General features: G+C 44.6%; 1 protein-coding gene and 1 pseudogene across 6 annotated transcripts in view; both read left to right on the top strand.

Moving 5' to 3' along the window:
- The window catches only part of Pemt (phosphatidylethanolamine N-methyltransferase), a 94489-nt gene that overhangs the window by 43922 nt on the left and 22650 nt on the right, over positions 1-27917 (top strand). The gene's annotated exons all lie outside the window — the stretch shown is intronic.
- LOC114682577 lies at positions 3234-4980 on the top strand (annotated as a pseudogene).

The following is a 27917-nucleotide window of genomic DNA, read 5'->3' as shown; positions in this document are numbered from 1 at the left end:
TTTGCATACATTGTACACAGTGTGAACCCATCCTTTGCATACATTGTATACAGTGTGAACCCATCCTTTGCATACATTGTATACAGTGTGAACCCATCCTTTGCATACATTGTATACAGTGTGAACCCATCCTTTGCATACATTGTAACATGTGAACCATCCTTTGATACATTGTACACAGTGTGAACCCATCCTTTGCATACATTGTATACAGTGTGAACCATCCTTTGCATACATTGTACACAGTGTGAACCCATCCTTTGCATACATTGTATACAGTGTGAACCCATCCTTTGCATACATTGTATACAGTGTGAACCCATCCTTTGCATACATTGTACACAGTGTGAACCATCCTTTGCATACATTGTACACAGTGTAACCCATCCTTTGCATACATTGTATACAGTGTGACCCATCCTTTGCATACATTGTATACAGTGTGAATCCATCCTTTGCATACATTGTGTACAGTGTGAACCCGTCCTTTGCATACATTGTGTACAGTGTGAGCCCGTCCTTTGCATACATTGTATACAGTGTGAACCCATCCTTTGAATACATTGTACACAGTGTGAACCCATCCTTTGCATACATTGTATACAGTGTGAACCCATCCTTTGCATACATTGTACACAGTGTGAACCCATCCTTTGCATACATTGTATACAGTGTGAGCCCATCCTTTGCATACATTGTATACAGTGTGAATCCATCCTTTGCATACATTGTATACAGTGTGAACCCGTCCTTTGCATACATTGTGTACAGTGTGAGCCCGTCCTTTGCATACATTGTATACAGTGTGAACCCGTCCTTTGCATACATTGTATACAGTGTGAACCCATCCTTTGCATACATTGTACACAGTGTGAACCCATCCTTTGCATACATTGTATACAGTGTGAGCCCACTCTTCTCTCCAGTGCTCTGAGTTCCCGGGAGAGACAGGCCTCACTGACAGCTCCATTTCCCATCCCACAGTGCTCCATTTGCTGAAGTAGTCTCGTCCCCTTTCTGCAGTTGCCCCCAGGTCCTCACTGCCAGCTTCAGCTGCCTTTCTAGTTTTGAGCTCTAGGTAAAAAGAACAGACTTTCCCTTCTCCCCTTTCTGTCTCTTGGGTGCTGACAGGGAGCATTCTCGCTCTCTCTGATGAGCCTGCTCCCTCCATGTGTGACCCATAGGTGTCTACCATTGAGTGTGATGTTCCCCCTTCTCCCAAATTTCAACAAAACAGTCTTTGAACTTCCTTCTGGGTCCATTTCCAAATCTCCTATCAGTGAGCTAAGAACCTTCAAAGGAAACTCTGGTTCCTGGTAAAACATTTAAATATTATGATATCCAATTTTAAATCCTATAACATTATTTACAATGAAATGTGCTATCTACTAGTAATTATCCCAATAACAAAATTAACTCATTTCAACATTGGCAAAATATATATGTATTTCATATGGATCAATGCCCAGAAATCCTAAATAAATTTTACCTTTCAAGTCTGCTAGCAAAAAACAATTTAGATATTTTTCTGACCATTTAGTAAAAGCATATTTTACTTAACTAAGTAAGGTCTTAGTTTATCTCCTTTTGGTAAAACTTGAAGGGAGTAGCCTTTATCTGTTTTATATAGAGAGCAAGCTAGCATGGACCCTCAAAGCTATTGTTTGTAGGGATATTTTCTTCTGTAATTTCTATTGTAAAAAGGAAATGTAAGCCAGGCGGTGGTGGCGCACGCCTTTAATCCCAGCACTCAGGAGGCAGAGGCAGGCGGATCTCTGTGAGTTCGATGCCAGCCTGGGCTACCAAGTGAGTTCCAGGAAAGGTGCAAAGCTACACAGAGAAACCCTGTCTCGAAAAACCAAAAAAAAAAAAAAAAAAAAAAAAAAAGAAGGAAATGTAACAATTCTTTATAAACATATCCATCATTTTTATGTTATATGAAAACTTCATATTTATCACTTGTATATTAACAATATTCTTAAAAAGAAAACCATAGCAATAATCTAACAAAATAATTTTTTCTTCCTGTCTTTTTCCAGAATATTTGAAAGTGTCAAGCACCAACATTACTTCAGCAAAGACACTCATAATTAATACTTCAAGTGGTTAACATTTTACACACGAAGCAAAGTTTATCATTCTTTTTAGTCTAAAATTCAAAGTTTCCAAATTTTTGCATCACTGCTTCCTCTTGAAAGGAAGACAAACTGAAATAGAAAAACAAAGGCTCCCCTAGACACCCACATTCATTTATACACATACTCACACAGGGTAGATCTGTATATCTGTCTGGATTCTTTAGAGAACAGAACTGATAGGATGAATTAATTAAATAATTTTAGCTTACATTTAATGACAACAGCTAGTAGCAACAGTTGTCTCACACCTCGGAGGCTGAGAACCTAGTCATTTCTGGGTTCTTGAGGCTAGATACCCTGGCAGTTGGAGGAGTCCCACAGTGGTAGTCTCACATTGGAGAGGTTGATAGCCTGGTAGTTGGTTAGTTCATGAGGCTGAGCACCCTGCCTCTTCCATTCTAGCACAGAAAACCTGAAAGGTTCCTGGAGAGCTGCTGCTGGTCTGTAGTCAATGACAGAAGCCTGGAAACACTGGCTCTGATAGCAGTGAAGGAATCATAACCAGTGGTAACAGGGTAAATCAACTCTGTGGAGAGAGGGAGGTCAGGTGAGCAAAAGGCAAGTCATCCTCCATTTGATGGCCCTTTTTATCCCCACTGCTAATGGAAGGTGCTGCCCTAGCTTGTGAGGATCTTCCCACATGACCAAAGCAATCAGGACAATTCCTCAGCAGAGGCCCCCTGCCTAGGCATGATGGTTTGAATAGGAATGGTCCCTAAAGGCTCATATATTTAAATAACTTGGTCATTAGGGAGTAGCACTACTTGAGAGGGATTAGGAGGTGTGGCCTTGTTGGAGTAGGTGTGGCTTTGTTGGAGTAGGTGTGGCTTTGTTGGAGTAAGTGTGTCACTGGGTGTGGGCTTTGGGGTTTCAGAAGCCCAAGCTTGCCCAATGGCTCTGTCTTTTCCTGCTGCCTGGGGATTTGAATGTAGCACTCTCAGCTCCTTCTCCAGCACCATGCTTTCTGCTGTGCTGATAATGGACTAAACTTCTGAAACTGTAAGCCAGCCCTAGTTAAATGCTTCCATTTATAAGAGTTGTTTTGGTCATGGTATCTCTTCACAGCAATAGAACACTGACTAAGCTACCTGGTGACTCTAATTTGTGGCAAGTTGACATTAAAACCAACCATCACAATCTGGGACCTACTGCTTTAAGTGACCAGGTGGTCACTCTGGGAGAATTAGGCCACACTCCTTCAGTCTGTCATTCAGGACAAGGACTTAACAGGTTCCTCTGTGACAGAGCACTCAGGCCTTAATGGGAAAAATGAGCCATCTCCTCCCCCTTGCAACTGCAAGATAAGTTTACAGTCTTACCTAGTGCCTGTCTCTGTGGCCCTTGGCACATAGGATAGGCCAGGCTACGTCATGTGGTACGGAACTTCTAGCCCTGAAAACCTGCAGGGTCAGAAGGCCTTTCATCCTGGGATTTGAAGGCTTTCCTTCAGGTCTCCCATCATGTGTTTATGGCAGCTCTCTCCTAATGAGCATCCCCTCCAGGGTTCCATCTCCCAAGAAAGCACTTCTGAAGGCTGACTCGTGCTGGCTCCCTCCCATGAGCTGAGATGCAGAGGAGCAGGGGCTGGCTGAGCTGAGCTATATGCCTGGTTCTGTTCTCTTTTAGCCAGCCCACCTACCAGTTGTAGGAAATGGTTAAAGAAACCACTTCTTATGATGTTTTGGGGGTCAGACTCAATGCATTCAGAATTGAAAAGGACCTTGAAGTACCACCACCCTGATAAGAATCCAAATGAAGGATAAAAGTCTAAACAGATTTATAATGCTTATGAAGTTCTCTCTGCTTCCAAAAAAAAAGGGGGGTGGGACAAAGAAAAAATATGACAAAGGAGTGATTCAAGAGGGTGGAGCAGATGGTGGTTTCAGCTCCCATGAACATCTTCAGTATGTTCTTTGGAGGAGGAAGAAGGATGCAAACAGGGAAGAGAGGTCAAAATGGTGTGCATAGGCTCTCAGTGACCTTGAAGGACTTGTGTAATGGTACAGGAAGGAAGCTGTCTGGCTCTGGGAAGGAATGTGACTTGTGCTGGATGTGAAGGCTTTGGTGGTGCGAAAGGAACAGCAGATAGAATGCTTCCCAGCTGCCGAGGTACCGGCATGCCCACAAGGACTCATCAGATAAGACCTGGAGTGGCAGAGGGAAGTCAGACTGTGTCATGGAGAACAGATCAGTTCTGAAGACGTATGTAAATGACGCAGTAGAAGAAAGGAGCTCTGAGAGCAGCTTTTAGAAGTTCCTCTTGACAAAGCGTGAAAGACAGCCAGAAGATGGCATCCATGGTGAGAGAGACCGAAAACCGGGGCTGCAGCCAGGAAGGGCCATGCCTTTTTTACTCAAGGAGAAGAACTTTACATATGTGTGGACGCAGAGCTGATTGAAACATTGTGTGGCCTCCAAAAGCCAGTACCCATTCTTGACAGGTGAACCGTTGGCATCATCTCCCTTCCAGGTCACATGGTCGAGCGTGGAGATTTTAAGTCCTAAGTGAAGACATGCCAGTGTACTGTTGACCATGTGAAAAAGGATGTCACTGAAAATGGCTTTCTCTCTCCTGATAAATTCTCTTTGCTGGAAAAACTCCTTTCTGAGATGAAGGAGATAGAAGAGACTGGTGGAATCCTTTAGGTAGTTTGAGGACTTTGATCCAAATCAAAGCCAGTGCCACTATAATGGAGAAGAGTGTAAGGACAGCGAGCATCACCCCCGTGGTGGCATTCTGTATCAATCTCTCATTGGAGCCAGTGAATAACACTCACTGCTGGCATTTTATATGCAGCATGTAGGATTATCATCATAATATATTTGCCATTTGGCTATTATTTTCGTTTTAATACTCAACTATAGTATCAGTATTTTAAAAGCTAGATAAAGAATAAATGCAAGCACTCTGACTTTACCATGTCTATGTGCTGATTTCAGTGTGTGAGAAGTCCAACACCTGTAAATGACTTCAACAGCTCCCCAGTGTCTGTTAGTTACACCGTGTCCTGACTCAGGTGTGCATGAAGAAAGGCTTAGACTGACATTCTAGGTGCATGTGTTGACTTCACTGTGTGATTCTTCATTGTTAAGGTATGAATTAAAATTCTGTATTTAACCGGTAATCAGAAACACTTAAGTAGAGATGTGTCAGGCTAGTTATATGAAGTGAACTCATTGATGCCTCTGCATTGTATGGCCTCAGCTATTGCTTGAAGGTGGCACAGCACAAATTACACAGAGATGAAACCTTCCTAAAGAAGTTTGTCGTCATAAGCTGTTGCTTAAGTGTGTGAATTTCTAGACGGTATTACTCCTGTGATACCATCTCTCTCTCTCTCTCTCTCTCTCTCTCTCTTACACACACACACACACACACACACACACACACACACACACACAGGCCAGTCCTGGATACATTCTTTGTCCCCTCTCTGAACTACAATAACCCGTGAGTAGAAATTCCAAATCCAAGTAACTTGTAAATCAAAGGGAGGAGACCTGTGTGTGGAGAAGTGGTTTGTATTCGAATCCAGGAAGATGTCTTAGAGACATCTCCACTTCCTTTAAACCATTTGACTTAGGTTCCAAAGTAAGTGTAAATTATGTTGGTAACACAGCAAATTATGAACAGCTTTAATTGTAGACATAAAGTTGCATGTTCACATGCTTAAATCTGGATACCAGAATATTATGTCACTTAGATGGATAATTAAAATAGAGTGTGGGCTATACAGACATAAAAGCTATGCTCATGCTATTAACAGGCCTCAATCCGTGTGGTTCCCGGAATCCACATAGGCGTTTATAATGCCTTGGATTCAAGCCAGTAGCAGATAGGATTTACTGCCTCAGAGGGTGATGGGTGCGACTTTAGTTCAGGAGCTAGGACTGAGGCCGCTACTATGACCTAGGTTAAGGCCACTAGACCTCCTACAACAGCTGCACCGACAGTGGGCTCTGTATCAGCGGAGGATAGAACAAACACAGCCCGCGCTCGATGAATATGTTGAAGGAGTTCAGAAGACTTAGAGAAAGGAGGATGCCTACCCCAATACGAGTTTCTGTAAGCAGAATTTGCATTACATGAGGTTCGAAGAGCTTCATCACATAGCAAGTTCCAGGGATACTGACTGAGCTAGTCGAGGTGACTACGAGACGCGGGGATCTTGTTTTCTTTAATAGAAGAGAAGAAACACGAAAGCATAAGATAAAATAACTGAGCGAAGAGAGGAGGTGGACTCTCTGTGGCAAGAGGAGGGGATGGAAGAGTATATGAATGGAATCTTCTCTGTCTCATCTTTGTATTTGCTTTGTTAAGAAAGCATATTCTCTCTACTCATGTGGGGTTTTTGTTCTGCATTATACTCCTCTGGAAGCGTTGGACCTCACCTGGTGATGCTATTTTCTCCTTTCTATCGCCTGACACTTCTGTTCTCCACCTCATCTTTAGGGGAGAGGCAAATTGCGTGGGCAGCAGACATCTGGGTTGAGCAGTGGAAAAGACTTGTAGTACATAGTATTTTTCTGTTATCACTATGAGAACCGGAGGAACACTCAGAAACAACACCATCATGAAAATATGGTTTATGTTTGTGTAAATCCTGCAAGGTTGCATAAATTTGTGAACTGTACTGATAACAAGTAGAATTCTTTTTTTGTGTTCTCTTTTTCAGAACACACTGGAAAGGGTCCGCAGGCTTACAAGCCCTAGGCCTCTACCTCGTCTCTACTCACCTGTGTGACTGACAGCTATGACCAGTAACATTCCGAGTCCGAAATTCAGTACTGGGGTTACAGGGAATACCATATACAATGTCCCATATCATTTGTCCAATTTGGGACTTAGAGGATGTGTCACGCAACGTCCATGATCGCGTTTTGAGTTTCCATCCTGCAAAATGTTTTCTTTTTTTGACAACACCAAATCCTTCTTTTAAGATTGCCCTGCACGGTAAAATACATGCTGATCGTGAGATGAAGGACAGGGGGCTTATCATGATATCTAGAGTTAACAGGTTAATTGCCGACCAGGCAGTTTTTAATACGAACAGAATGGACGAAGAATTCTCTACTAAGATTTCTCAAATAACCACTGTCAAAGTAATTACGATAGACATCAGAATCTGCGACCGCAATCCATGGAACATTGTTTATGTGCTGCCCAGAAAATAACGAAGCACGTCTGATATGTCTCTCAGTGTGCTTTGTATGGTTATGTAGTGGTTTCACTTGAGCTCCCAACACAATAAGTAATCCTAAGGCAAAGACAGGAGATTAAGGCTAGCGAATACTTTGACCAAAATAATTGTCTCAGTTTAATTCGGGCATTCTCAAAGAATATATAAATAACTTTTATAAGATTGTAGGTCGATGGTCGATTTGATAGTCGGTGGGCCACAACAGAATCCAACTCAGGTAGGAAGGAGCTACAGCTGAGTAGGCGGTGTACTGCAGCAGAAGAAGTTGTAGTGGCCATTTCTGGTTTGGGATCTACGTCTTTGCATACACTGGGTTGAGGAGAGGCAAAAAGAGAGCCTTGAGCGCCGTTCCTAGAACGGGACGGCAGCAAACCAGAACTGGTATGACCACAAAGAGTTCGAAGGTCATTCAATTCAAACACTAAGTCCACACAGTGAATTTCGCTTCCGTCCTATCTGGAGTCAGCCTGGTGCCTCTTGTCTGACGATCGAAATTCATGGATCAGAGAAGGTTTAAAGAATAGTCAGCTCGACGACCGACGAGTTTCAGTGGGAAGGATTCACCCAAAAAAACAAATTACCTCGGAGTACGAAAGATTGCAAGCAACAGGTGCTATCGAGACAGTCACCTGTCCTTTAACAGAACTCAACGCACCTTATAGGGTGCCAAGCTCGGTGTAGCAACAGGTATGGGCTGAGACACCCCAAAATGCATCTTATCTCCCATCTAGGTTGCCAAGATTAAGGGGTCAGAGCCTGGGTCTTGAGAGCCCCAATAAACCAGGTCCATTTGCCTGTCCTTAAAAGGCCAATTTAACAAATGAGTAATAGTTAAAAGTACAGAAAGAAGAATTATTTAATGTGACCACACTGGGAAGAGGGACAGACTGGGCAGTGGCCCTTTCCTGACCAGTCCATTTTCAGGGTCCTCATGTGAGGGTAAGGTTGAGGTAGAGGGCCAGAGGAAAACAGTTAAGTCATCCTAGGCATGGTGTGGTCCTGGTCATCATTGCCTTTGTTCTAGCCTCTCCTGTAAGGTGGCCCAAAAACTACCAGCACATGACATCACTTTTCCAGAGACAAGTTCTGCTTGTGGCTGGCACAAGGCTGAGGCCTTCTGTTCACATTCTGGTAGCCAAAAGGAGGGACGCAAGTGTCTTCATGCCTGCCAGCCTACAGGCTGCAAAGCGCTCTCGCTCCAGATGGGTTGCAGAGGTTTAGGGAGATGTGTCCAAAGGCCTGTGTGTTGAAGGCTTGGCCCCCAGCCTGTGTCACTATTGAGTGTGGTGGGGCATTTAAAGGGTATGGCCCAGCAGGAGAACATCAGGTCTTTAAGTGGGACTCTACCCCCTCTCCCTCTCGTTTCCCAGTCCTGCGGAGAGAGGCTTTGTTCTGCCTCACATACCTGTCATGATGTGCCATAGACTGGAAGCCATGACCTGGCTGATCATGGACGGGAACTGTGAGGTGAGACTGATGGTGGATAGAAACCTCAGAAGCTGTGAGGCGAAACCAACGCTCTCGCATGGCAATCAGGCGTCGCTGGTGTTTGTGACAGTCGTGGGCAGACCACCTAGACACAGCTCAATTTGAAGGAGCGCATGAATGGCAATCGTGTGGCCTGACACATGAACCATGCCATAGTTAAGCCCGTTATAAATCATAAGGAACAATGCTCAGTGCACCTCACAGTTACTTATCTTTACGCGCACGCTGTAACCTATATCGACTCAAGGGTCATCAAAACCACAAATTACAGGATGCTTGGTGTTAACTGAGAGGAGTCCTTATATTTAAAGTCAACAGTAAGTCAAAAGCTACCAGCAGGTAAACCCTGGAATTACAGGGACCTTTTAATAAGGGAATATAGCAAAAATGGGAAAGGACAACCTACTACGACAACTGGGGGATTCCATCACCAGATACATAAATTTCTACTACTCTAATTTGGAGCAGAAAAAAGAGTCAGGTTTACAGACCTAGTTGGTTGCATAGACTCTGGTTGAGATGGAACAGGGAGAGCTCTTATGATGTTGTGTGCCGATGACTTGAGTCTTGTATCTGGTGTGCGCAAAGACATCTTCAATGGTGTGAGGAATTATGTGAGGTGTTAGTGAAATATATCGAGGTAGGCATGATCCATGTTCTACAATATGGGTCTATTGGAGGTGGGAAGAATTCGCTGCTGTATCTGGGCCACTGGCTGCCATTGGCATAGCTCACGCTCCGGCTGGCAGGTCTGTAACGAAAAGGACATGAGAAGAACGGAAGGTGTCACGCTGCTGCGCTATAGTTCTTGGCGCAATTCCATTCTTCCTAGCTCATTTAAGAACCTATGCTTTGGCTCTGCTGTACATAGAACAGACGCTAGCTTGAGTATATCCCAGGCCTCATAGGTAGACTGGCTTAGACTTACGATGTGTGTGGACAGCCATTGTTTGCAACCGATAATTACTGATGGCTGTATTTCTAAGATACTGAATAATTCTAACCTGGAGTGTGGGTGTGCGTTCACTGCTAAGATGATATACGTTAAGACATAAAATAACGGATGGCCACTAAGGATATATGATCATTTCTTGTTAAATTGAAACTAGTGTAATTAGTTTCTAGTATACTGTGGTGATGTGTTGCTTTGTGCCGCCGAATAATGGCTTATCCCTAGAGTTAGATGAAATAAGTCTCTAATTTAACATCACGTGAGGTATAGGAAAAGCAACGTAGCTAGTCTACTGTCGTGTCCGCTCTATTCACTAGGGAGGCAAGGAAGGTACAGAGACCATGCAGAGTGCTCTTTTGAGGATGTTGACCCGCTGGGAGAAAGCCAGGCATGGGTAGCCATGCTTTAACGGCAGATAACAAAGAATCTGGAGGTTTGTAAGACAGATGAGCAAGTGCTGTACGTGTGGAGAGAGGAAAGTGAGTGGCAACAGAAGGCATATAGGCATGGGTTGTACAGGAAGTCAGGATCTCTTTGGAGATAGTGTTGTAGGTGATACTTCTAGTTGTTAAGCTCTATCTGGCTTCATGTTGTGTTATGGCATTTGCTCTCGGGTTCTTTACAGCAAATAATGTGTAGTTTTATTGTGTTTGTGTTCTCTATTTTTAATTATAGAATTGCAGTCTTGCACTTATAGCCTAATGCATATATCGCTAGTTTAAACAACGACATCGTTGAGCTGACAAGCTTATCCTGCTTGTGTGTGTGATAGATAGCACTATAATCTCTTCAGAAAATCGTAGTCACTTGCAGGGACTAGTTAATTGGTCGGGATGTTCTTGTAGATTAGAGGAACATCAAGAAATGGAATGAAATGGTCTTCCTAGTTTAAAAGGAAAGAGATCGAATCATCAAACGAGAGCTAGATATAGATCAAGAGGTGTGGTATGGACTGAAAGCTGTCCTACTCTCAGGCTCTCCAACTAGGAGCTGGGAGTGTGTCATATCAGATAGCATGAATGGCAAGGTACGAGCGGACCCTTACTGTACTGGGAGATGTGACGTGCACAAGTTAGAGAGCATCATGACCTCGTGTAACCATAGTTTACATCTGTACTGAATTCACTGTAACTCATCCTCCAGAGCCTACACATTTGCTGGGGAAAGGTGAGGCAGGCCTAATTGCTCCATAATATATGGAAACCTAGCGACTTTTAGCAAAGCTGGCGGGGGATGAGTATTGCAGGTAAGTTATGAATGGCCTGGTACGGCAGGGGTTGCCAGGAGGAAAGTATCTAACTGTCGAAATCCAAAAGCCTGTCTGTCATGCTTAATGGTTGGAACATAACGCAAGTAGTATATTGATGGGAGGAAGGAAATGCACACCTCCAACAGTTAACTGGTCTGGACGAGAGTAAGGAAGGAATGAGTCGAGATCCAAGAGGACATTTATTTCTAAAAAATATCAGAATAATAGGCCAATAGTATGGGAAGAAGTCAAGGATTTATTATTCCGTTCTGTATATCTCTGAAGATATTCTCATAGTAGATTGAAAAGAATTTTTATGGATAATCAAAGATCTAGAATAGTTCTGCTGCATAACGCTTATAACATTTTTATATTGTTAACTTTACTTAGAAATGCTAAAATACATATAATGAGAGATCAGCTTAAATGCAATAAATTTTAAAAATTGCGTTAGTTTGTTTGGGGTAAATAGAAATATTGGTTAATAACGGAGCTTTGATTCTCTGGCATAGTTTGTATGAAGATGCGTTTTCGAATGCTAAATCATGAAATATGTCAGGGTCTGGATAGTCTTGCTAATGCGACTATTTTATTGACAATATGAATTTGAATATTGGAATTCTTGGCTTCCAGTCTTCCTCTAGAGAAGTTTTTAGCACGAAGATTGTAGCTGAAGTTGGCTATCGCTATACGGCTCTCAAGAGTGTGATGTGCTTCACTCCTAGTCTCTAACTGCGCCTCTGCTCCGGCGGAAGTAGCACCATGAGATCTGCTGTTTAGCCTCGTTCTACCTTGACTTTGGGGTCAGGAGTTCAAAGACATACTGAAGGTTATAAGCAAAATTTTATTGTAAACACTTTGAAAGAAGTGTTTTCAGTGGTATGTACCAATCTCTATGAGATTAGACTCTAGTGTCTTAGCCAGCTATAATGGTAAGAGATTTTACTGGATATAGCTGATGATGGTAGGTGGGGTCCTTTAAGAAGAGGATTTTGACTTAGTAATATCTAGCTTTGAGTCTGTTGGTGTTCATAGACGTCTAGATATTTAAATACAAATTAACCCTATATGACAGTGGTACAAAGACGACGCCAATGAGATATAGTAACCTAAGATAGTCTGTTTCAAGTCTGGCTGTAATACTCTGCCAAAGATTAATACTGTTTTCGGATTGAATTCTCATGTGGATAAGTATTGATGGCTTAATAAGGTGGACAGAATACTGTGTTATTTTAGACATGATATGGCACGCATTCCTCTACATTCAAACAGTAGGATGAGTGAACTCGACTCTTGGGCTTATCGGTGTGTCTAGCTCGATAGTAATGGCTAGAATGGAAGAGATTGTATCTAATTACTAGGCGTACCTAGGTACAAGTGTCTATATAAATTCAGTTCTTCACCTTTTATACGTGTTAGTACCAGTCTCTTGGAATAAAAGCAAGTGTGTGTGCCGATGTGAAGGAGTATGCAATTGTGCTGGTTTATCCTTGTGTGTTGTGTTAAAGTTTGTCTTAGAGTACGACCTTAAGTTGCTACTCACAGCAACTTTTAATTGATAGAGAGAAGCTTGAGGAGAAGCAGCATCTATCTGCGAAGTGGTGACGGTCTTTGAGGGGAGACGACGTAGGCGCACGAGTGGTTGACTATTAGCTTAGTTGAGTGTAACACTCTAGTAATTATCCGAGGTTCGTGCTGAGTGAGGTCACCATAGAGCATGTGAAGATGTTCATAGACACAGATCTATATAATAATAGGAGATAGTAATAGCTCAAATATTTGTACATTTCTTGAGATAAGGTCACGACAGTCCAGCTGTCGATGGGATCGTGAGAGTGCTCTCTGATATGACTTCTTGATGTGATGCATCGACCTCGCGGAAATTCCAATGATTGCGGATGGTGTAGGACTTTGTACGAACTTGCTGAGCATTTGAGGAGTCGCTAACTCGATAGTTTTCTATACTACGGGAGTTATCGGCGCACTGCTGTGATGAGAGAATGCTCTCTAGTGGCGCTAAAGCAGATTTTATATGATCTTGTCTCTTGGTGGTCTAGATGGGGATACGAATTTTCTACGGGTGGCACTTCACACGATTAATATCTCCTACATCTGATTTAAGCTCAAATCTTTAGACTATTGGCGAGTCGACTATCACTGAGTACCCGAATTACACTTCACTATATTTAGAGTATCGCATCGCACACATGCTTCTACCTGTCTATAAACTATTGCCAGAGCCCACTGAGGACGCAGACATTGATGATCTGTATAGTATATTTGCTTAGTCAGAACGCGCAGTTCACGGGTCACGATTGATGAGGTTATAATATTCGTATAAATATCTCAGGCAGAAATCTCATAGAGCTGCTTGTTCGTAGTTATGTTCGATAACGTTGTCCTGTGAACGTTATACTTAAGATTCCTTCTCTCATGTGTCTTGATAAAATAGATGTCTATAGCATTTATGTGTCACTAATGTACATCGGATTGCACACACGATCTGTAAGTCGTGATTACGTTCGTAATGATTTGTTCTCAGTTGTTCCAAGATCATTATTTATCAGATAGCAGCACAATCTAGTTGAATAGTCGTATAGAAGGTCACTCTTTCTAATTTCTATGTGATTTCGGCTTTCTATAGTCTTAGGGGGGTTCAGTGTGGGCCGATAGGTGGAGAAAGAGTGAAGCGAACTTGGATTGAGGTAGAGATGGGATGAGATACATATATATGTAGGAATGGCAATCTGTGATGGCAAGTGGTAGAAATTGTGCAGATTCGTCATATCAGTCTAGTGCACTCTCTTCAGCTGGCTCTTTATCCTATTTGGAGACGGAGCATCAGCATCATATTGTGCTATTGTGTTAAATCTGGACAGCCGCAGCGCATGAAAATACCACTCTGCTCATAATTTTTCTCTCATATGTATAGCTCTGTGTAAAAGGGAATTTCCAAAATTTCTGCTCTCTACTAGAAATGCGGATAATATAGCAGGAGTAAGATAGCTGGATCATGATATCTTATGTGCTAACTATATACTGATGGATTCATTTTGTACGTGTCTCACCTGCTTCCGACACGGATATTAGCTGTGCGACGTCAGCTTCTCTGGCCAAGTGTGACTTCTAGAGGTTAGGGTCTCAACGTTGTTGTTCTTGGGCTCTAGGTGACTTACTCAGGGGTACAGGGTACCATAGCAGGAACAAAGTCTCTGCTAAGAGAATAGGATGTCCTCAGCGGCAGAGTGCCATCGCCCGGGGTGGCTTTGTTGATCTCGGGCATACCAGCCTGCTAGCTCAGATTCCTTGTGTAGATAGAATCTATATGTAGATGAAAGGTGCTTTAATGGCTCTGGAATAAGTTTTTAAAGTTTTATTAGATTTTGTCATCAGAATAGCTGATCATGACAGATTCTAATGGCACGAGAATACGCTCATCTAAATATCAGTAGAATATATGATTGTGCGAACAGACTGATAGGCTCATGTTCGAATATTTATATCTCTCTGTTAGTGATACATTAAGAATAATCTTCGTGAATAAATAATGGGTATCTCTTAACAGGTATTTACCCCTCAAGGCCGCATTGTTGCCGCTCAACACCCTAGTTTTAAAGAAGAACAGTTGAGTCAGTGAAGGCTCACATGGCTTGTGGGATCCAGGGACTGGGGACCAGGACCCTCGGTGAGATGAAAGTGCACTAGGCGGTGAACATAATATATATTCTAATGTATGTTCGCTCTATACCGTTGATCCACTAACCACTCACTGAATCGTTCTTTGATAGAAGGCTGTACTTCCTGGGGAGCAGACCTTGTTCCATGATCCTGCTTGTCTAGGGATATAGTAGAAGCTATGCATATAACCTATGGATAATAGTTGATACTAAGAAATGACTGCAATGCTCCTGTTTTCTTCATAAGTATGGATTTTTACCAGTCGCCTCAGGGCTACTGACTGATAGAGAAGGGCTTGGGAGGCGTCATTGAGGACTGCTTGCAGGCTCTAGGACATGAACGCAAGGGTTAATTTGCACGTGAGCCTATGAATTAGGAGGTTCTTGTGTGTCGTGACATGACTTGACGTATCTGGAGAAGCGACTGTACCTGAAGATTGTTCGCGAGCTACTTATAACTGTGGGGTTTCTCTGGGTGGTGCAAGATAAATCTCACGCCTGTGTTGACACGTGTGACATGTCTTCTTCTATTCCATTGAGTAGCTTCTTCATATTTGCTAAAAGACTTCCTTTCATTGGCTTGTCTATATACAACTAGATTTATTTGAGTTACATTTACACTCTGTACTTGTTTTACGGTGACAGGAATGTAGGCGGGTTGCGAATGGCATCTGGTCTTAGAGAAAACCTCTATGTCGGTCCTTTAATCCCCCCAGAGCCCCTTCAGCTGAACTTATCTCTAACTTCACAAGCTTGAGCTTTAGTTAGTGCTTTATGCATACTGGGAGATGGATAGCCAGCATGTTTTCAGCAGAAGGAGAGGAGTGATGCCTTCTCCTCATCTACCCTAGGCGACTGGGTCCTACACTTATGGTTCCTTGTGTCTCTTCATATGTCAGTCTTGTACTAATATAATTTGGCTATTATATAAGTTCAATGGTTCTTGTTATATTGTATATGCTCTGTACTTACTAATTGTGCGCTGGAGTGGTGATCTTGATTATATTTCTCAGACAGTGATGTGATATGGAGAGTGTGCCATTTTTGGTGGAGGATGTGTTGAGACTCGATCGAATGACTGGGAGAGTGGGTCATCATGGTAGCTCAGGTTACGGAGGGCCTCTCCATCCCAAAGCTCAGATAATACTGTGTGCTTCTCTCATCGCTTTCCGGCGCCTGCTTCTGGAGGACAGTAGAGCTGCGTAGATTTGGGGGAACCTGTGGGCTGCATTAGCTGGTTCTGCATACTATGCGACTCACTAGGAGGGATGCGTGGGGCAATACAGACACCATATCTTGCCCATGCCATTATGGGACATATTGGGTCCCTGGAGGGTGGCAAAACTGTATGACTCCTCTGTCATCTATACTGGACTCCTATGAATGTCAAAAGAGGTGAATTGTATTCTAAAGCGTGTTGACTCTGCGGCTCATAGCTTCTGATCTCCAGCCCCTGGTTCTGGTGTATCTGGGTTTAAATCTCTGTGGAATCGGTGTTCCATGATGCTTGTCGAGAATTTCTGAGTAAAATTGCATGTCCTTTCATCCAGCTCCTCAGGTTATTACAGGAACTTATTGCGGTGTTCATATCATAGTTTGAGTCGAAGTGCGTGGGTGGGTCATAGTATGAGCAGTCTTGAGCAGTGAGGCGCTGAACGCGTGTGAGTCGTGCTCGGCTATATCAATCAACAGAAAAGCTGCTCACCTCGTTTTTAGTGTTCGACACGAAATGTATATATGTCCGGAGCTTCTATGGGCTATGTTTCTAGGATGCTACACTCTCTGTCTATTGGAATGTATCTCTCTCTGGTGGCAGTTATTTATTTAGTCTCTCTGATGTGCATGTCTTGATGTCCTGAGAGAATGTATTCTTGGTGACACTCTTATCTCATCTCTGTAGATCTTCTATCACAAGGCAATAATGCTGTCCGGAACTCGTTCCGCATTTGCTGCTAGTCTACTCAGCGGCTCACTCCTCGCTGTTATTTCTCTTGCTCTATGTGCGCACTTCTACGGCAGGCTAGGATGACCTTGGCAGAGAGGCTGCTGTATCAGAGTCTTCGCCTTGATTCTCTCTACCTTGCACTAAGGAAGGACGTACGTGCTTTCCCTACTTTAGAAAGACAATCGTGAGAGGTAATAGAGGTATTGTTGTTATGCAAGATGATATATCGTCTCAGACCTCACTATGGTGCACTCGATGATGCGCTATGTATAGCTAAGGCAACGTATTGGAGCGCCTCACACAACGAATACCGGACTCTTAAATCTCCAAGTAGCCACCTCTGGTCAGCCACCCGGTGTGTCTGTCTGTGGAATCCTTTCAGATATCAGGGATCAAGTCCACGGAATGTCACATGCACTACAGGATATCACAGGGACGTCTTGTAATGCAAGGAGCCACAGCTCATGATGGTTCTGGTCTTGTGGAAATCATGGGAGAAAATCAAAAAGCATTAAAAAGTTGAGCTACAGTCAGGACAGGAGATGGCTGGTTGTAGGGAGACGCGAGTGTGGCAAGGCGAATTTATAGACGGTAGAGACGCTCTTCGTATCGCACTCTCGCTTAACAGTTGGCTGTGATATTGAGATAAATGACAGTGCTGTGATGTATTGGGCATAACGTCTTTATTGGTTGCGAGTAAAGCGGTTATTTGTCACGCACTGCGTGGCGTGTAGGAGGCTGCTCCAGAGGAGAGAGGTATACACCTTATCATAAATGAGCTCGCAGCGACTTGTATGTTTGATCTTTCTGTATCTTAAGTGAGACTGCGATTTTTATAGAGGCTGCAAGAAGAAATGGAGAGAGTTTGAGACAGCAGTTACATGATGTATGCAGTGGCCACATCTCTAGTGGGAGATAGCATATAAGAGAATAACTTGTGTGTCTACGATCTGACTCGACTAAGGGTGATGAATTATAACGGATGAAAAAGCATCCTCCTGTGAGAGACATCACTTGCGTGTGGTATTCGATCACAATTCAATACCCTCAGGAGGTGAAGTAGGATAAGAACTGGAAAGACAGAGGCTGTGAGCACTTGATTAGGCACTCAGTACGGCAACAGACTGGCTGAGGATATATGTGTGAGTGAGCTGTGTGTTTCTCTGCGCCGAGAGCAGGCCGGCTTTGGTGTACCTCGAGGAGAACTAGGTAGCGTGCCTGGGTCGATGTGGCGACTAGAGCGTGACGTGCTATAAAAGTACGGAAGGAACGTCTCGGTGTTGCGAAGGATACTTCAGCGTAATGGAGTTCCTTCGCCGAGGGATAGGGACGCAGGATGAAAGTGCGGATGTGAAGAGTTGAAATATAATGGAGAGGAGCTACTGTAGGAGGTTGGTAGTGTGCGACAGCGGGCTCAAGGATTTCTGGTGGTGAGGCAGCGAAGAGTGCATTGCTATACAGGGAGTGGTATGTGTTTGTCCCAGGTGGGGCTTCGTACAGTGTCTCAGTGTGTGTGAATGAGCTATTGTGTTTGTACTTTATTTAGAATAGAGAGAACATTAGTGTAAAGATAGAGAGATCTCTTCTGAATTCAAGATCATTGTGCTAGGAAAGCCACAGGTGTAGATGAATCTCGGTGCAAACCTTTCGGCCTCACCTTTCCTTTTCAGTGGATTTAGCATGAATTTTTTAAAAAAGAATATGTGCTTGAGAGCTGGAGAGCGATTTCAGTCCATAAAGTACTCACCACACAGTCATAAGGACCTGAGTTAGATCCCCAGTCCCCCTGTGAGAAATTAGGAATGGTGGAGCACACTTGTAATCCTAGCTCTAGGGAGGCGGAGACAGGCTCACTGGCCACTGGGGGTCACTGGTCACCCAGCCTACACTAACCAGTGAGCTGTAGGCCGGTTCTCCAAAGACAAAGGTGGACAGCTTCTGAGGCTCTCCAGATGTATATGTGCATACACCCTCCCCACACACACACCACACGTGTATACACACACAGTATGTTGACTGATGTCAGTAGCCCGAGGCCTCCATGGTACATAGTCCTTGTTCTGGCCTAAGGCTCTTGGGGAGCTGCCTTTGGAGGAAACACGGATGCAGTGGTGTGATCCCTCAGCAGTTCATTCTCTAGCATCCCACATCTCCCTTTGTAGGACCTGAGGGACCGTGGGGCCAGTGAATGCTCTGCCGGATGCCCTCCTGCAGAAAGGAGAGAATGGGCTGGGAGTTAGGATAAGTCACATTATGGGTACCAGGAACCAATCTGTTCTCCTTCAGAGGGCTCTAAAAAAAGTTTTTAAACTGATTATTAATTTGCATATATGGATGTTTTGTCTGCCTTCATCTCTATGTACCACCTGCATGCCTGGTGCCCTTGGAGGCCAGAAGAAGATGTCAGATCCCATGGATCAGTTGTGAGCTACCATGTAGGTGCTGGGGATTGAACCCAGGTCTTCTGGAAGAGCAGGCAGTGTTCCTAACCACTGAGTCATCTTTCCCTTCCCCCGAGGGCTTCTTAAGACAGCTAGCTGCTCCCTGGCTCCTCCTGCCTGGATCTTTCCTAGAGGTCGCAGCTTGGACACATAGATGAGGTCCTACCTCAGTACAGCTCTGTGACCTTCCTCCAGGTCTGCAGACATTCCCCAAGCCTCCTGGAAGGTTACTTTCCTTATATTCATGTTAACCCTGTACGAGGCTATCCACACCTGATTCCCTTCCTAGAGGAGGCTTAAGGAAGGCCTGGCAGCTGCCTGCAGTCCCCACTGACAGAAACCTCTGTAAACATCTGCTTGTCTGCCTTGCCACCCCCCACAGCAGAGCTGTAGGCCTCAGGGTCTCAGGAGCCAAGACCTGTCTCTGACTTCCCTCTTCACCTCTCAGCAATCTTATCTTTCCCCGGCACCCCACCGCATTCTAGTTTATTTTCTGTTGCTGTGATAAACACAGCTTGGGGAAGCGAGGGTTGGTTTCAACTTCCTATCCATCACTGAGGGAAGTCACAGCAAGAACTCAAGTAGGAACTGAGAAATGAGGCTTACTGTAACGGGAGCTGCAATGGTCTATATATATCAATTGATGGAGGGGTTCTACGGGAGAAACAGACTCACTGAGACAGGATAAGGTAAATCCAGTTGCAGAGTCCTTGGAAAGCTGGGGACTGATCACACGCTGCTTCAAGCCACCTGATCAGGTCTTCACCACACAAGAGAGCACAACTCATGTTATCCTTCCTTTTAAGTGGTCACATAGGCAGGTAAGAAGCACCGCCTCTATCAGGCCAGATAGCCCAAGGTCATGGGTGGAGCAAATCCCCACTACACTTCCCCTTTTTGTCTAAATAAGAAGGTTCTAAACCTAATATAAAACTGTATACAATAAGAATGATGATCAAGTATTGTCCAGGAGAAAGAAAGGGTAATAACATAAACAAAAATGGAACTGCAACCAACCAGAACACCATCAAGCAAGAAACACATACTAAATGTCCAGACCATAGGAAAATGGCAAATTACAGAGATTACTCCAATAGCTCTCCTATCCTGAAGAATCTAAATCTTGTACCTGATATACTCTTAACTAAAATACGAGAGGATTGTAACTGTAACTATCTAGTCTTCAACCCCATCAAAGACCTGAGAAGGAAAATAGTATTTCTGTGAACAGGAAGTGTAAGCAAGCAACTTCCAAAAGAATGCAAGAAATGACAGAGACAGCTGGCTGCCTGGACAGTCACCCAATGTTTCTCTGCAACGCTGGGACATCCACTCTTGGCTATAAGCTTAGAATATCTGATAGGCCACTTTCAGAAGCACAATATTTTGAAAGACCATCTTACCCTGTCTTGGCAAGGTTCAGCAGTCGCTTTTCCTTGTGTCCTGCTTGCCCGGAATGGACAGCAATCTTGGAACTTTTAATCCCAGGGTCATGGGTTCATGCCCTACACTGGATGCCAGATAATGGGTAAAGATATTGCTAGCAGCTTACTGCCTTGCTCACTGGCCTATGCTTAGCTATCTTTCTTATTCAGTACCACCTGCCTACGGATGGTGCTGCCCACAGTGGGCTTTGCCCTTCTGCACCAATCATTAAATAAGATAATTCTTTGAAGACATGGATATAGGACAATCTGATTAGGCAACATCAATTGAGGTTCCCTCATTTCAGATGGCTCTAGGTTTTGTCAACCTTACAGAAATACTAACCAGTATATCCCCTACCCAAAAAAGACAAACACCAAAGCTGGAGATAGAACCATAACCAATGGACGACAGGTGAGCAATTTGTACAGTGGTCCTGCCCAAGGCTGGTGTTGGGAGCTACAGGGCTAGCTGTGGAGAGGCAGATGTATCCATAGGTCTGCAGCTTTAGGGTACAAACTCTTCAGCTTTGGATGGTTCTCAGGAGGACAGTCTTTATGGTTGGAGTAATGCAAGGGGCCACAGGCTCTTGAAACCCATGGGAGCTAGCTGGTGAGTAGAGAACACAGTTTCATGAATTCTTTCTTGTAATATGTCCTCTACAAGGGCACCAATGGAGCTCCGGTGGAGGTGACAGTGTCCCCAAGTCCTCCCTGCTCCAGGAGGAAGATCCAGCAGCACCTAGATGGCTTTTGAAAGTTAGGGGTGGGTCCCTTGCAAAGTCTGAGTTTGTTGGGTAGCCAAGGACAGAGCCTGAGGTCAGCCAGGGGAAAAGGTGCTGCCTTTGCTCACCTCCACCTCCAGCTTGCTGGGTTCAAGAAGATTTGGGATTTGGAGTGATGCCCAAGTGCAGATGGTGATGAAGGCTGATGGACAGCTCTCCTGGGGATTGGGTCTGTGCAGAACTTTCCTATCACAGCAGGAGCCGAGCAAGTCAGGTCATCCTCATAAGGGCTGTAACTGGGACCAGACCCTGGGTCTGATGCATTTGCTCGCTGCCCTTGGACAAGTCCTTTTGTGAGATAGGTTGCTATCCCTTGTGGGGATGGACTCAACAGAGAGAGAGAGAGAGAGAGAGAGAGAGAGAGAGAGAGAGAGAGAGAGAGAGAGAGAGAGAGAGAGAGTGTGGTTTACGGTAAGGATAGTGACCTCATCAGGTTTCCTGCCACAGATTAAGACAATGCTGGTGGCTTTGGTCACATGGAACAGAGTGACAGAACTGGGGGAATCCTCACCACTTCTCTGTGTGTGTGTACTTTATGTGTTTGTATGTGCATATATATATACATGTGTGTGCAGGGGCCAGCGGTTAATGTTGGGTGTCCTGTATCACTCTCCACCTTATTTTTTGAGAAGGAGTTGTGTGCTGAACCTGGAGCTCACTAGTTTGGCAACACTAGCTGCCGAGCAAACCAGGGATCTTCATGTCTCTGCCTTCCCCAGCACTGGGATTGCAGGTACACACAGCTGTTTTTCTTTCTCCTTATTATGTGGATGTTGGGGATCCAAACTGAGGTCCTCCTGTTTGCATGACAAGCACTTTACAGACTGAGTTATGTCTTCTGCTAGGGCTGTGAGCATACCCACCCCCCACAAGTCTCTGTGAGTGTTTTTGTGAGGTCCTGCCCCCACCCCCATCCGGCTGCCCTTCATCTGCTTTTTGTCAGTAGATAACACTTTGCATTTTTAGAAAGTTTTTTTCTAAGTGGAATTATCCAGTATGTTTTGGGCCCAGTTTCTTTTACTCTATGGTGGTGTGTGGTGGTCATTTTTGTGTCTTTCACTGGTTCTTACTGCAGAGGACTGTCATGTGTGTGCACACACTGCATGCTGTCACTGGTTCTAGATTCCTGATCCTTGAGGAGGGGTTTGATGAGGACATCCTACTTGGGGCTGGGTTCTTTAAAGTCTCTTTCTCTCTGCACATTGTCCAGGTATGGCTCTGCTATAAGTAGGAGCTTGGGAATTCATGTCTCCATCTTTCACAGCACTGGGATTGTAGTGGGTTGAGCAAGGCACTGATCTATGGGTATGGCAGCATGCCATTAGGAGTTGTTTTATTGCTGTGTTTCTTTAGCAGAATAATAGTATTAGGTTTCCCCCTAGGCCCATGGCCTTTCTAGTCTCAGGTTCTTGGCCACTTTAGCAATGTCAGGCATATATTCCATCTTGTGGACTGGGCCTTAAATCCAATCAGAAAGTGGTTGGTTATTCTCATAACATTTGTGCCTATTGTACCAGCGTATCTTGCAGGCAGGTCACTTGGTAGGTCTCAGGGTTTGTAGCTGGGAGACATTGATGATTATTTTCTCTTCTGGTAGCATGCAAAGTACCCTCCAGTACCATGAATGCTAGTCAGTAGGCGTGAAGGCTCTAGTTAGGCACCAGTTTAACTTCTCTGGTGGCATATGTACGTGTTGTCTTCCTAGGTTCTTACCATCAGGTTGTGGAGAATAACCAATAGCCTTTCAAAATAGTCTGTGATGTTTGGAGGTTTGCATGGCCCCCTTGGTCAGCAGCTCAACAAGATGTAACCCATTCCCGGCACTGGCGGTTTTACTTTTACTTAATGGCGTAAGATGTCTCGTTGGGGCCTCATCACCCCGGTTATTTGCTGATGCCATTTAGATTCCTTTCCTCCATGTGTGTGTTTTAGGAAGCTTTGACAGTAGGTTTCCATGTGTGCAGTGTTGGCCCCCCCTCCAAAGTCTCTTCTTCTACCTCCCTTTTCAGTCCTCCTGGGCTATTTTCTCCGTTGTTTAACAGTGTGTCTAGCTCCCCTTCCTTGGGAGAGCCTCTCCTCTTCCCTAGTCTCTTACTAGGTACCTAACCTCTGTGGTTATTTAGATTATAGCACACATATTGAAGGCTTAAAAGCTAACATCCACATAAGAGAGATTATACATTTGTCTTTTGGGATCTGGGTTACCTCAGTATGATTTTTTTTTTCTAGCTCTGACCATTTACCTGAAAATTTCATGATTTCATTTTTTTTTTTAACAGCTGAGTGATATTTCATTGTATAAATGTACCACATTTTCTTTATCCATTCATCAGTTGATGGACATCTAGGCTGGTTCCAATTTATGAATAGAGCAGCAATGAATAAAGTTAAACAAATGTCTCCGTAGTAGGGTGTGGAATCCTTTGAGTCTATGTCCAAGAGTGGTAGACCTGGATCTTGAGGTAGATCTATTCCCAGCTTCCTGAGGAACTGCCACACTGATTTCCATAGTGACCATACAAGTTTGCACTCCCATCAGCAATGGATGAGTGTTCCCCTTACTCCACATCCTTGCCAGCATGAGCTGTCATGTGTTTCATTGATCTTGGCCATTCTGACTAGTGTAAGATAAATCTCAAAATAGTTTTAATTTGCAGTTCCCTGATGACTGAGAGTGTTGAACATTTTAAAAAGAGTTTCTCAGCCATTTGTGTTTCATCTTTTGAGAACTTTCTGTTTAATTGTGTGTCATATTTTTATAGTGAGTTATTTGTTTTCTTGGCGTTCTGCTTTCTTAGTTCTTTATACATTTTAGCTATCAATCCTTTATCAGATATGTAATTGGTAAGGATCTTTCCCCATTCTATAGGCTGTGCTTTGCCTGAGTGATGGTGTCATTTGCCATACAGAAGCTTTTCAGTTTCACGAGGTCCCACTTCCTAACTGATATTCTCAGTGCCTGTGCTGTGGGTGTCCTGTTCAGAAGGGCTTTTCCAGTGCCGTGTGTTCAAGCCTATCTCTCACATTCTCTTCTTCAGATTCAGGGCATCCAACCTTATGTTGAAGTCCTTGACTCCTTTGGAGTTAAGTTTTGTGAAGGGTGACAAATAAGGACCTATTTGCGTTCTTCTGTGTGCAACCATCCGGTTTTTTTGTTTTTTTGTTTTTTGTTTTTGGATTTCCTTTAGTTGCTAGTACTTTTAGAATTATTCTGGGAAACTATCCCTTAGTTCAAAATCATGAAGCTTTATATCCCTGTTTCCCTCTAAGAATTTAATGGTTTATGTCTCATCTTCAGATAGTTCATTATTTTGACTAAATGTGTGGGGGTGCAAGGCAGGGTCCCTGCTTTATTCTGTGTGTGTGTGGCTTGTCAGTGGTGGTGTGTGCTCTCAGCAGCCTGAGGAGTCTCCTCCCCAGGAACCTCCACTCGGGTAAAGCTGAATTCTTGACTACTCCACAGAAAGGAGTTCCAGGACAAGCAAAGGTAACGAGTTTATTAAGTAGAGATAAGAGAAAATACAGTTTTCAGATTGAAGGGCAGCTATGTTAGAGGGAGGAGGAGGACGGGAGAGGAGAGAATTATTTGGTAAAAAGACATTCTATATTTAGGGCAAGGGTGTAGGTTCTCAGAGAGGTTCACACTTAGGTGTCTTCACAGTGACTATATAGGGGCTGGAGAGATAGCTTAGTGGTTAAGAGCACTGGCTGCGCTTCTAGAGGACCTGGGTTTGATTCCCAGCACCCACATGGCAGCTCACAACAGCCTATAACTGTAGCCCCAGGTGATCCAACGCCCTCTTCCAGCTTCTCTGGCATACACATGGTGCATGGAGGCAAAAAACTTATACACATAAAAATAAAAATATAAAAAGTCCTTTAAAATATAAAAAAAATCTTTTAAAAAGTGAGCTAGCAAATTTTCTAAAATAATTATATATAGGATTCTATGCCTTTTAAAGTCACATTGCTTAAAGGATGTAATTTACATCAAGGTTGAAAGATTAAACAAAATTTGTCAAAATACATGAGCTGGTTTACCCATGTCTTTTATTTGATAGACTCTCTCCTCTTGTAAATACAATGTGAGGAGGCTTTGGTGGCAGATTGTTTAGACTCAGGATGGGAGAGGTGTGCTGACATAGACTCAGGCCACGACACTCGGCCCAGATGAGCAGTTTGCTATTTCTAGCATCCTAGTTTGAGGTGTCTAGGAAATCCTGTCTCTGTTGGCTTCATTAGCTGTGTTGAGGATTCTTGACTCTCAGATCCCAGGCTGACAGGCTTCATTCTCTTCCCATGGCCCCTTAATTGTCACTGATTTTCTTCCTGCCTCATCCATCCACTGCCTCAGCACTCTGCTGAACTATTACTCTTTCCCTGGTTGTTTGGTTTGGTGCCTGGTGGAAAAGCAGTTGATGAGCATAGGGAGTTTCTGGATCCTGTGTGTTCATTTTTGTGCCAGCACTACACCGTGTGGTTACGGTTGCTAGGAACAAGTTTGAAATCAGGAAGCAGGTGCTCTCCCAGTTCTTTCTCAGGATTGTGTTGGCTCTTGGGTTCCCTACCATCTGAATGGAGTTAGTCCTATTAATTTCTGCACGGAAACCAGCTGAGATTCTTCTGTGCATGCTTTTTAACTGAACATTACACCCTGGAGCGTTCCTCCGATGATTGTGTAGGCATCCCTTCCCACTTGTTGGCAGAGTCATTCTCAAGGGTGCCCACCCCTTCCTGATGGACTCAGGAGAGGGCTCTGTCTTCATAGGATGCTACAGGCAGTTCTGTAGCCAAAATTAGAATCCAGATTGAATTAACAATTGGATGGACTTCTTCTTTGGGGTTTCTCCCTCCCTCCCCCCTCTCTCTAGGGAGGGGGAGGAAGAGGCAGTGTCTCCCTGCACTACAGAACCGTAGGAGGCTGCCCCCTTGCCGCCTGCCACAGCACCTTAGGTAGAAAGTGAGCTCAAGCAGTGGGCTGACTGGAAATGGCAGCCAGTACTAGATTGGCCAGGGTTTTGTGCCCTGATTGCCAGATGTGATTGGGACCCTCTCCAGGCAGTCCAGTGCATAAGTGAATCTGCACGGGGGAGGGGCTGGCTCTCTCATCAGGCTGGTTTCGGAAGCACGGAAGCAGAAGATAATTTCATCAGAGGTGACCAGCTGGGATCCATGACGGTCACTTTCAGAGGATTCAAAGTTCCAAGGAGGAAAATGTCCCCTGGTAGACAAAGATAGGCCTCAGAAAGGAGCGAGGCTGCCAGTACCTGGATGACAGGCGGCACTGAGTGTTGGGAATGGCAACTGAGAGCAAGGCCACATCAGCGTGAGTGCAGGAGGGAGGCATGTTGGGCAGGGAGGCCTGGGTGAGAGCTTGCTCTCTGGGCCACGAGCTGCCTGGCTCGTCAGATGATGACGGGTACTGCTGGGTGCTGCTGAGCTCCCAGGTCACAGCACACAGGCAGAGTGAGGAGTGATGGTCCAGACCCTGCCAGCGTGTGTGTGATGTGCACCTCAGCTGGCTGAATGCACAGGGGTGTTCCCACCTCTGTCCTGGGCTAGGAAGCATGCACATATGAGGAGCTTTCTCATGCTTCTGGCCCGGCCCTCTAGGACTGTTGGGACAGTGGATACCTGGTGGCCTTGGTGCCTTCAACACCTCTGGGCCAGAGGGATCCAAACCCAATCCCGTTCTAGAGCCTATCTGCCAAAAGAATGGGTAGTAGAACACTAGATCCCCCACTAAGAGTCTGTTTCTCTGGAGCCTGCCTGGGTGAGGGAGACAGGAGCCACGTGCCCTCTGGAGCATCCCCTCCTCTTACCTAGTGTCACCTTGCTCCATGTGGGGGAAGACTGCACCCTTCCTCTCAGGGACCAAAACGAAACAAGCGGCATCTCCCCCAGTGTGCGCATGCTCCCAACACATTCTCCACGAATGTCAAGCACAGTGATTCCTTATCCCTCACAGTGACTCTGGGCAGATTGTTATTAGTTCCATTTTACAGAAAGGGAAGCTAAAGCAAAGAGACAATGAGTCACCTGCTAAGGCGGGGTAAGAGGAGCTGGTTCTGCAGCCCGGAAACTAGTACCCCACATACTCAGTGTTCTGCTGGACACCATCTAGATGCCTGGCAGCTAGTTCTTCAGTAAACACAGGAAGCCTGTCCCTTTCCAATGGGGCATTTAAAATATCCACCTGGGGCAGGAGAGGCGGCTCAGCAGTTAAGACCACTTGCTGCTCTTCCAACGACCCGAGTGCAGCTCCCAGCACCCACATCAGGTGGCTACAACAACCTGCAACTCCAGTTCCAGGGGATCCAACTCTCTCTTCTGGCCACCCACCACCCACCCACATCCACAAATGAAAATTAAAAATTAACCTTAAATTAAGAAAATCTTGCCGGGCGGTGGTGGCGCACACCTTTAATTCCAGCACTCGAGAGGCAGAGAGGCAGGCGGATCTCTGTGAGTTCGAGGCCAGCCTGGTCTAAGGCGCAAAACTACACAGAGAAACCCTGTCTCGAAACCCTCCCCCCGAAAAAAGAAAGAAAATCTACCCTCACTAGCCGTTACCTCCAGGATTTTTTGGAGCTGTGAAAAGTAAGCAAGAGGATGCT

This window comes from Peromyscus leucopus, chromosome 8b, assembly GCF_004664715.2.
Source record: "Peromyscus leucopus breed LL Stock chromosome 8b, UCI_PerLeu_2.1, whole genome shotgun sequence".
Classification (NCBI taxonomy): Eukaryota; Metazoa; Chordata; class Mammalia; order Rodentia; family Cricetidae; genus Peromyscus; species Peromyscus leucopus.
The sequence above is the reverse complement of the archived record's forward strand: the minus strand, read 5'-3'. Positions and strand labels throughout refer to the sequence as shown.